This window comes from Mus musculus, chromosome 7 (genome assembly GCF_000001635.26).
Source record: "Mus musculus strain C57BL/6J chromosome 7, GRCm38.p6 C57BL/6J".
NCBI lineage: Eukaryota > Metazoa > Chordata > Mammalia > Rodentia > Muridae > Mus > Mus musculus.
The window spans coordinates 76,887,107-76,897,319 of record NC_000073.6 but is presented as its reverse complement, the minus strand read 5'-3'; the positions used below and the strand labels follow the sequence as shown (position 1 = coordinate 76,897,319).

The 10,213-nt window shown below is 38.3% G+C and overlaps 1 protein-coding gene across 1 annotated transcript in view; it reads right to left on the bottom strand.

Annotated features, from left to right (window-relative positions):
* The window catches only part of Agbl1 (ATP/GTP binding protein-like 1), an 895,108-nt gene that overhangs the window by 227,379 nt on the left and 657,516 nt on the right, over positions 1 to 10,213 (bottom strand). The window lies entirely within an intron of this gene.

Genomic DNA, 10,213 nt, shown 5'->3' with positions numbered 1-10,213 from the left:
TATAAGGCTTTCCCAGTAAAAGTGTCAACTGTCTATGATTATTTCTATTCCCATCCTTAGATTCTGACTTTGTTCTATAGCATCGCTTTTCTCTTCCTCCCTTTTCTCTCTCCTCCTTCTTCCCACTCCACCTTCCCTCCCTCTTCTTCTCCTGTCTCTCCACCCTTTGTTGTTACGTTGTGTGTTCCTTTACCAAATCTAGTAAATTAACTTGTATGAGTGAAATGGTCCTGCATTTGAACCTTAATACTAAAGAGCTGGTCTTTAGCTCATATGCAGAACCTCTGAAGTTAGATCACACACCCTCGGTTATTCAGAACTTTCTTACATTAAACCAAATTGTTTTATTGTTTGGAAAAAAAAAAACTTCAAGAATTTGACAAATCTTCCCATTTTTAAGAATTAACAACATAATGCAAAGGAAGGCACTGAGGTAAAGCAGGATTGAAATGAAATTCTCCTCCAGGAGCTGGGAGCCTATTCTATTTTAAAGTGTTTATCATTTCATAGGCAAAAGGTAAGCCATTCATTTGACTGAGCCTGAGGCTCAAGAGAATGAGATGCCAGTGAGAAAGTCACTTAGTTCTACCAGAGATCTAGAGGTTCAAGAAGATTTCCCGGCTTCTGTGAGTTCCCTACTTAAAAGGAATTCCTTTAAGTTTGCTTTAATGGTTAAAATTAGGAAGAAACATTTTACAAATTCAATATAAAAAATGCTTCACTCTTTTTTATGCATAACATTTCTTCTTAAAGTTTTAACTCTGTAGGCAGTGAAATCTTTAGCCTATGGCAACATAAATTCACCATTTCTTGTATGATAATACATCAAGATGTATTTCTGGTCCCAAATACAGTCACTCAGTTTTCAAACAAGAAAAGGCTAATAGATACACATGTAGCATATATTTTCAGGAATTGCACCACAAAAAGGAAAATTAATAAGATTGAATTAACCTAAATTACAAATTTTACATCTCCTTCACCTCTGTTAGTGCTTCTGCAGGGTGCTAACGTGACAACCATGTGTACAACATTAATTACCATGCTTTTTAATTTTTTTCACTTACTCTTTGAATGACTGAATGTAACAGAACAAGAACCAGATTCTTGTAACAGAATGTAACAGAACAAGAACCTGATTCTTGTAACAGAACAAGAACCTGACCAAGCCAGCCTGGTCTACAAAGTGAGTTCCAGGACAGCCAGGGCTATACAGAGAAACCCTGTCTCAAACAAAACAAAACAAAACAAAACAAAACAAAACAAAACAAAACAAAACAAAACAGAACCTGAATGTGGGAGTTGGAAATAGATTGAAAATCTGGCATAATCTAACAAAGATTCTCACATGTAATGTATTTCTAAACACCCCTAAACTTAATTTATTAATAAAAATAAATAAGTAGCCTAGGACATAACTCAACAGTTAAATCCCATGCTATAGTGAAGTGGAAACTTATGGTTTCCTTGGGAAGTCAGTTGTGTCAGATGGTGTTTTCCTGGGCCAGGAAAATGAGGGAATGTTTTCCTAAAATGAACACAAGTAATAGGATATTTTGCTAAAGCAAACACCTAAAGGAATGTTTGGCTGAAGCAGGCATAGGTTGAAAGATATTTTGCTAAAGAAAGCCCTTGAGAGGACTCATGATGAAGGATTCATGCTAATGATACTCCTGTATTGGTTTACTTACATTTTGTAGCTGGGATCTATTTGTTGTGACTCCATAGAGAGAAACACCAACAAAACTTCTGGTGGTACTCTGATGACTTTTCGCTGCTTTGGAGGACTTAGTCCAATTGGCAGAGTGATATCAGCTGATACAGACTCACATGGAGTTTTGCTAAGAGAGACTCACATGCTAAGGCAAGACCCATGGAAAGACACATGATGTTTGGAGGGAGTATAAATAGGATTCAACAGACTGTGAGAGAGACTTGCTTGAATTGATAGCTTTGCAACAATTTTTGGACTCACATCTTCATCTTTGCTTTTCTTCACTTGGTTGAGAAAGGCACAGACCAGAACTTCTCCTGTCCCTGCTGGTCTTGGTTGTTCCTGTTGACTCATGCTGACTGCCTATTCAGTTGAATCCTGGCTATTTCTGCTAGGTCTTGCCACCATTGCTGATTCCTGTTTCCTATCCCGACACTACTGAACTGGACTGCCTGATATATTTGTGAAGTGTTTGTGAATGGATTGAGCGCCCACTGTTGATTCTTGTGTACTGAACTACTGATTTCCTGACAAAGCAGATTGGATTTACCCCAAAGAACAATTTCTAAACAGGTCTGCTTCCTTGTATCCTAATAACCTCTCTTTTCCACTACATATAGCAGGTGGTAGGCTAGAAGGAGGCTAAAGTGTTTAAGAACCCATAATACAACTAGGGTTTAAAAAGGTTTAAGACAACCTGTAGACATGAAGACTGGAGTTTGAGTCAGGGGTACCTGCCTAAATGCTGCATGGATGTGCAATTCCAGTACTCAGAGGGCTACATAGTCCTGTGCTGGACCAAGGTAGCTAACTAGACTAGTTTTATGTACATGCTCTGAGCTTGACTGAGAGACTTTGCTTCAGTAAATATGGAAGAGGAAGACTCCCCATATCAACCTAGGACTCCATGCACAAAAATGCTTTCCTAGCCATTTAACTCCTCACTACACATATACAGATGATGCAACACACATATATACACACAAACAAACCACAAACATATACATGTGTTCAATAAGCATTAAATAAAATGTACAAACAAATGTTAATAATTATATCTGCCATAAAGGATTATTTCTAGAAATGACATTGATCCTTACAAAATACTTAAGAATCTAGGACATAGTAAGGCTTGATCTATACATTGAAATGCTCATTATTTTGCAGTTCTATAGTATCCTAGAAAGACTATCAATAATGTTTCTCTCCTTTTTTTTCCTACTAGTAGGTTTTTGGGGTATTTAAAATTGTATGGCCATGCTCCATCCTTTCTATAAATAGCTACCTACTAAAATATTGTTTCCAGTTTTGTTTATTTCTTGGGAGATATTTTGCAAGCTAGAAATGTCGTATCAAGTGAGAGGTTTTTATAGACCTTCTTGCAAATAGCTAAATTACTCTCCAGGGAAAGTAAACCAATTTGCAGATAGCTGTGTGATATTAAACCTCCTTCTCAGAGACACACTAACATTCAGTTTTCATTATTTTAATTTATTTATTATAGAAGAATCAGCATAAAATTTTATAAAAACTTGTTTTACTGTTTTTTTTAGCTGTGGATGTAGCAGGGAGTCCAACATCTTCCAGTATAAGATGGACATTTCTTCTTGACTAATCAGTTAATTTCCCTGACAAATTAAGGAGCCATTCAATGTTTCAGGGCATCTTGTCATCCTCACAATTGGTAATGATTTCTAGACTGAGTTCCACTCAAACTCTTCCCTCCATGTCACATTTCTTGGCCTACAACTACAGAATGAAGCTAAGTCTATTCTGAGATATCACACACCACAGGAATTGATGTGTGAGAAGTCAGTTAAGGAAAGGTATCAACAGAATTATCACACAATTTGGATCATTTGGAATTGGTGGAAACAGTGCTAATTTGAAACCTACAGATTTCACACCATAGCCTTCATTCTCTGTATTATTTAATGGTAATTTACAGGAAACCATTTTCCCAGATTCCTGGTCCCCCCCCCCCTTTTATGGCCCACATATGATATCTTTGTACCCATGAGTCCTTAATGGACTAGTCCTCCCTTTCCTCTCTCCTGGACCTCTCCAGTGTAATCACTCTGACTTTATTTTCTCATATCACAATCAAAGTAAAACAAATGAACCTGAAATTAGCCACACTCTGTTTACTACACTATAAACGGAGTATGGTGGAATTCTAAGTTCTTGAAACTGCGTACATGTAAGGCTTGAAGAAGGAAAGAAAAGAAGGGAAGGAGAAAGGGAAGAAAGGAGAACAAGGGAAGAATAAATTTTTGTTTAAAATAAACAAGACTTTTTTTTTTTTACAAACAATATATGCATGTTCAAAGAACAGATAAAACTGGAGAACTATAAAGTCCTATGTTTATAGAATAAACAAAGAAAAGAAAACTAAGCACGAAGCATGGTCTTAACATCCTCACAAGCAGTGGCACACACTTCCCAAATGAAGAACACATAGCTCTCACTTCCTCCGAGCTTTGTCCTAGGCATGCTTTCTCAAGCATGCAGGTTTCACTCTTCCTCAAAACTCTCCTCCCTTCTACTGTAGCTGTTTGTCTGACTGACCCCCATGTTAACCTAACTCAGATGTCACTTTGTGTTTTTTCTTTGAAACTCTAATAAAATTCTCCTTGACCTTAGAGAAGTCTATAAAAGGATATACATATCATACAATAAGAAAAAAATAAAAGACTGGGTATGGTGAAGGGCATGTATAACTTGAGAAAGATAAGGCATTCAATGCCAATCTCGACTACACAGTGCATTCAAAATGAGCCTGGAATACACAGGCTTTATGTCAAAATTGAAAGACAATAAAAAACAAACAAACAAACAAACAAAAACGTACCCACAAGATGGCTTAGAGTAGATGAAAGTACTGGCCACCTAAGCTTGATGGCCTCGGTTTGGTCTTTGAAATACACAAATGCCAGAAACAGTAGTTTAGATCTGTAATTGCCAAACTAGGAGATGAAAATTGGAGACAAGTGAATCACCTATGTTCCCATGGGAGCGCTATCCTGGAGTCCAGAGAGTTCAAGAATAAAGAGAAAGTGTGTCTCAACAATTGGCTGTTCTATAAACCTCCACACATAGCCCCACCCCATACTTACAACATACACACACATCACACACACACTATTAATTTTTATAAATAAATAGAAAATCCCTTGTATTTTTTAAAAAGGCAAAGAAATAATAAATAATGAAAAAGAAGTAAGGAAAGCTGTTGAACGTCTATAAATGATACTATTGTCTAATTTAAAAATTCATAAACAATGTTAAGTATGATTGTTGATTTCAGTGAAGTTGCAAATAAATATAAATATAATGCAGTCTTTTCCTATATAATTAAAATGATAATAGGAAATGACATCTCTTTGAGTGGTAATAACGTTTTTAAATATGAAAGTTAAAAGCTTATAATGCATTATTAAAGAATCACATGAAGAGTCCTGAGAAAGGCATGCATATATTTGGTAATAACCATCAAAAACTCAGATGAGTAGACACAGGTATCTGATCTGATGGGTTCAGTAGTCAATAAACTGAGCACATCTACTATTGTAACACAATTCAAGGCAAAGTCCCAGGAAGTCAAGCATTGCAGTTAAAACTCAGTAGAGAATTCCTCAGTGAAGATAAGTATAGAAACACACAGATCACTTTCTTAAGCAAATACTAATGAACTGTACTTTCAACATCAGAAGTATGCATGGAAATGCTACAAGACTTAAAGCTATGTGTCTCTTGAAGTCTAATGGAACAAACTATACAACTAAAACTATACAGGTCTATGCATGTAAACACATTAAATAACATGGTGACATTACTAATCAGAGATAGTAAGGTAGAACATATATATATATATATATATATATATATATATATATATATATATATATATATATGCTAGTTTGTAGGGCATCAAACATATGGTCTTGTACATGCTAGGCCAACACTTAATTACTTAGCTATATCCATAGTCCCTTTTTGCACATATTAGCTTGAGACAGTGTCTTCCTAAGTTGCTAGTCTGGTCTTTAACTTTCTCTGTAGTCCAGGTAGGTTAAAACTTTCAATTATCCTGCCTCAGCTGCCCACGTTGCTGAGATTACATGTCAGCACCACCAAGCCTGAAAGATGAAAGTATATTATGGTAGAAAAATGTCACATAAATGATATGATCTTTTAATACATTCATAGTGAATATTGGCAGGGATTATCTGATGACTAAAGGCTGAGGTGGGGTTTTGTGTGTTTGTATGTGTTTTCTGAATTATATATTCTGATTTGTAGAATAAATTTTTTTCCTTCTTTTAAAAAAAAGGACATCTAGCCCATGTATGAGCTGCTGGAGCATGTGAAGAGGCAGCCCCTGCAGACCCACAGCTACAGGATTATCATGACACAGGTTGTCTAAGAGGAGTTCCAGTAAGAATCCAGTACTGACAGTGTAGCAGAGCCAGAGGCCTTGAACCAACCAGTAACTCATTGCAATGGAGATTTGCAAGGAAAGCTGTTTAGGTAAAAGTGTCACCATGTAGACATAGCTTGACACACCGGGGCTAACACAGCAAGATATGGTTTTGTTTGTTTGATTTTGCTTTTGTTTTATTGTAAAGACAGGGGTATAGATATGAAGTAATGGGCAGATGAGTGGGCTTGGGGACATGATGTGAAATTCACAAAAAAATCTGTAAAATGTTAAAAAAATAAAAATAAAAGATGTTTTTCTGCATGTGCGCGTGCACGCCATAAGCATTCAGGAGCCCACCAAGGCCAGGAGGGGCTTCAATTCTCTTGGAACTGGATTCCAGGCAGTTGTAAGCTACCACACGGGTTCTGGGAAATGATCCTGGGTCCTCTGCAAAACAGTGCTTTTAAGTGCTGAGACATCCCTCCATCCAATAAAACTACAGTTTTACAATAAAAATCAATTGCTGTTTTAATTATTAATCTTTTCCCAGAGCTAAGATGATGGCTCCGTTGAAAAATGCTCGCCTTGCAAGCAAAAGAACCTGAGTTCAATTCGCAGATTCCACATAAAAAAGTCAGACATGGCAGTAATGCTTATGAGACTCACATGATGTAGGGGTGGGGATAGGGATAGTTTGGGGACCGGAATCTTGGGGCGTGCTAGCTGGCGAGCCTAGCCTATGTAGTAAGTTCCAGGCCAAAGAGAGATGCTATTTCAAAATAATATGATATCATTTCAGAAAGAAAAAAAAAAAAAGATATCCGGGATTGTCATGTGTTCTCTACCTGCCAACACAGAAGTACTTCCATCCCATCCCACAAAGATACAAACACAAAAATCATAGTAGTATTTTTTTTCTACAATCTGGTAAGAGTTTTGGTTTTTAGCATTATCCTGTCAAAGAAACAACTAAGCAAAATTTCTTTGTGTAAGCGCTGAGGAGTCAGACTAAAGAGGCCAGCTGCGATTTGGAGAATCTCCGAGTTACCGAGGGGCTGCTGAGGCGCAGAACATTACTCTGTTATTAATGGAGGGACACATGGAGATAGGTTCGCTCAGCTGAGCTCAAGAGGCAGCGGAGGGACACAAATCGAGATGAACAACAGCTGACTCGGCACAACTGTTAAATGACTTTGCAAAAGACCTGTCACAGCGGATGAACAGCACCTCCAGAGGAAGCTGCTCACCCTCCATCTGTGCCTTGCACACGGTTCTTTCCAGGGAGAAAATTGAGAGGGAGGAGATAGAAAGAGAGACCGAAAGATCAAAGACGCTTCAAGGAGTCGGCAGACATTTTTTTTTTTTTTTTTTTTTTTTTTTTTTAATGAGCAACAGGAGGAAAAGGACATAAAAGAAAAAAGGAAGCAAAGAACATGCGCGTTTTATTTCACTGTTTCCACCTCTCCTCCACTCCTGAAAGACAGCAAGATGTTAGGTGGATCAGTCAGCACTCTAATTGTTTTTCCGGTAAATGAGGCATGAAACCTATTGTCAGAAAACACTGTGTCCATGTACAGCCACACACTCTCCTCTCCGCATGTCGTCCCCAGGGGTTTATGTCTTTAAGGAAGCCGAAGGCTCAAATGCGGTACGCTTGCATTTCTTTAAGGCATTTGGAAAAGAGCAGCCTTCCTCCTTTTCATTTTTAGAATATGACAACAGAGTCTTTGTAAAAGGTAATAGAAACACTATTATACCCAAAGAAGAGGCAGAGTGTGAGAAGTTTGCCACAGACTCAAAACATACTTTAAATCTTTACTACATACTAAGAGAGGCTAGGGATATGGTTTAGTGCCTAAGAGCATTTTCAGTGCCAACATTTGGTGCTTGAGTTCAAATCCCCAGTGAGCAGAATACTGAGAGATAGAGATGGGAAGATCACTGAAGCCTTCTGGCTGCCAGACAAGTAGATTCAGAGACCCTGAGTGAAGGGAGTAATGCACATCAAATGTAATCCTGAGCCTCTGCACACATGTACAGGGATTTGCATGCCAATGTGCATGTGCATATACACCATATACATACATACATACATACATACATACATACATACATACATACATACATAAAATTATTTTAAATGAGAAAGTAATAAAAAGAAAACATATGGAGAGCTGTTGACAAGCATTTCATATTATTTTGAGATAGCATCTCTCCTTGGCCTGGAATTTACCACATAGGCTAGGCTGGCCAGCTAGCACACCCCAAGATTCCTGTCCCTAAACTACCTTCACCTCCAGCCCCACTCCATGTGAGTATTATGCGTGGTATTTGTATAAAGTATAAAGTCCTTGTACTGGGTAAATTTCTAGGATTCCATGTTGGTTAGTGCGTTTCTTTCTGGCTTTGTTTTGTTGAGGAAAAAAAAAAAAAGACAGAATCCCAACACTGAAAAATTGCAGTAGACACCAAGTCCCACTCATAAACAAGAAGCCATTTGCAGTCAATACCTACTGGAAGAGAGCAGCAACCTTCTCCAATGGAAAGTCACTGGATATGCCAACAACAATCCAGGGCGTGCTTGAGGCTTAGTAGTAGGTGGCCAACATAAAATGAATTCCATGTTTTCATGTGCATACTCTTTGCTTTAAATAGTTTTTATTGAACATAACTGATTATCACTGTATTTCTTGATTTAACCCTATTCACCAGACAGAAACAAGTATCACTCAAACACCCATCTCTGGTTTCAAACCAGCAGATTTTATTTTATTAGTTTCCCTTTGGTCAGTGAGTATGGATTTGTTCTCTGGGATATATGGGTGTCAAGAAACGTTCAGGCTGCTTTCCCCTTGTCAAGTAGTCAGGCCCTTTGAGCAGGAACCAAAGTTGGTTTGACCTATAGCTTCACAGAATGGATACTGTGGTTAAAAATCAAAGTGGAAGAGATAGTTGCTTTATTGTTAATCTCTAGCAAATATACATATACAATTTAATTCAGATATAATCCAAACAAGCGTGTTCATCACATCCTCTGTTCAGGTATCTTGTCCTTAGGTTTCTGAGTCAGTCTGAACAGACAAAGAGGTCATAGTGCAATGTCTAGCCTTAGCATCCTTGCACTGATGGAAGTCAAAAATTGATAGTCAATGGTAGTGTGTGTGTGTGAGTGTGTGTGTGTGTGAGTGTGTGTGTGAGTGTGTGTGAGAGAGTGTGTGTGTGAGTGTGTGTGTGTGAGAGAGTGTGTGTGTGAGTGTGTGTGTGTGAGAGAGTGTGTGTGTGTGAGTGTGTGTGTGAGTGTGTGTGTGTGTGTCTATGTGTGTCTGTGTGTGTGTGAGTGTGTGTGTGTGTGTGTGTGAGAGAGAGAGAGAGAGAGAGAGAGAGAGAGAGAGAGAGAGAGAGAGAGCTATCTTTGTATGAGAGGCCACATAGTACCTTCTGTATTTGAAGCCTGACACTGAATTCTTTAGACTTGAATTAGAAAAGGCATTTCTTTGATAGATTTCTTCTTGTTCTCGTTTACAGGCAACTAATCCTTACTGCATTGGATCAAACAGACGGGCACAATCAATTCAGGGAAAGCAAGCAATGCCAGTTCTGCTCAATCTTCCCTCAATGAGCAGCTGAGGATGGAGGCGGGAGAAAGGTAAGGGAGACTCATCTGTTTCCTCACCCAAGATTGCTCAGCCAAGGAAAAAAATGAGAAGACAATTGGAAATATAAGTTGAGGCGGGTGAATACACTTGCTATCAGAGGGGGAGTCTGAAAACTGAGATAAAGTCAAACATGCAAATCGTGTGGTTGCTGAAAGGCATGGAAGGAAGGTTCCGATGGAAGGAGTGATGCCCAACCAAAGGGTAAAGGGTGGCAATGTCTCCTGGGCAGGGGCTGGCACTGGATTAACTTAAGTCTCTGTTGTCTGGGTTCTATATTACTCTGTGCTGAGCAAGTTAATTATTGTATTTAGCTAATTAAGTCCCAGAGAAATGGAGGCTTTCCAAAGTTGTTTTCATGTACGCTGCTAGATCTTTTTAGGCTTGACTGGCCATTTAGTGAGCTGCTACATGAAGTGCATT